Source organism: Penaeus monodon, chromosome 33 (genome assembly GCF_015228065.2).
Source record: "Penaeus monodon isolate SGIC_2016 chromosome 33, NSTDA_Pmon_1, whole genome shotgun sequence".
Taxonomy (NCBI): domain Eukaryota; kingdom Metazoa; phylum Arthropoda; class Malacostraca; order Decapoda; family Penaeidae; genus Penaeus; species Penaeus monodon.
Genome location: NC_051418.1, coordinates 24599099 through 24599358, shown reverse-complemented (window position 1 = coordinate 24599358; position 260 = coordinate 24599099).

The window sequence follows — 260 nt, the reverse complement described above, 5'->3', positions numbered from 1 at the left end:
TGAAAGAGGTGTTCGACCCCACGGAAGCGACGGTAAGGAACCTTCAAATTGCTATATATTTCGCGTCCGTAAAGGGGACACTTACGAGAGTTTGAAATGCACGTTAGCATCGCGTCTGGAAAAAAAAGAGTAAGGGAGGCACTAATTTACCGATAACTGCCTACATTTCCTCTTAATCCCACCTTATCGCGTCGATTCATCACGCGGGCAGGCACTCCGACCGAAGTGCCAAGGAAGAAATATATCGGATGGTTTGGGAT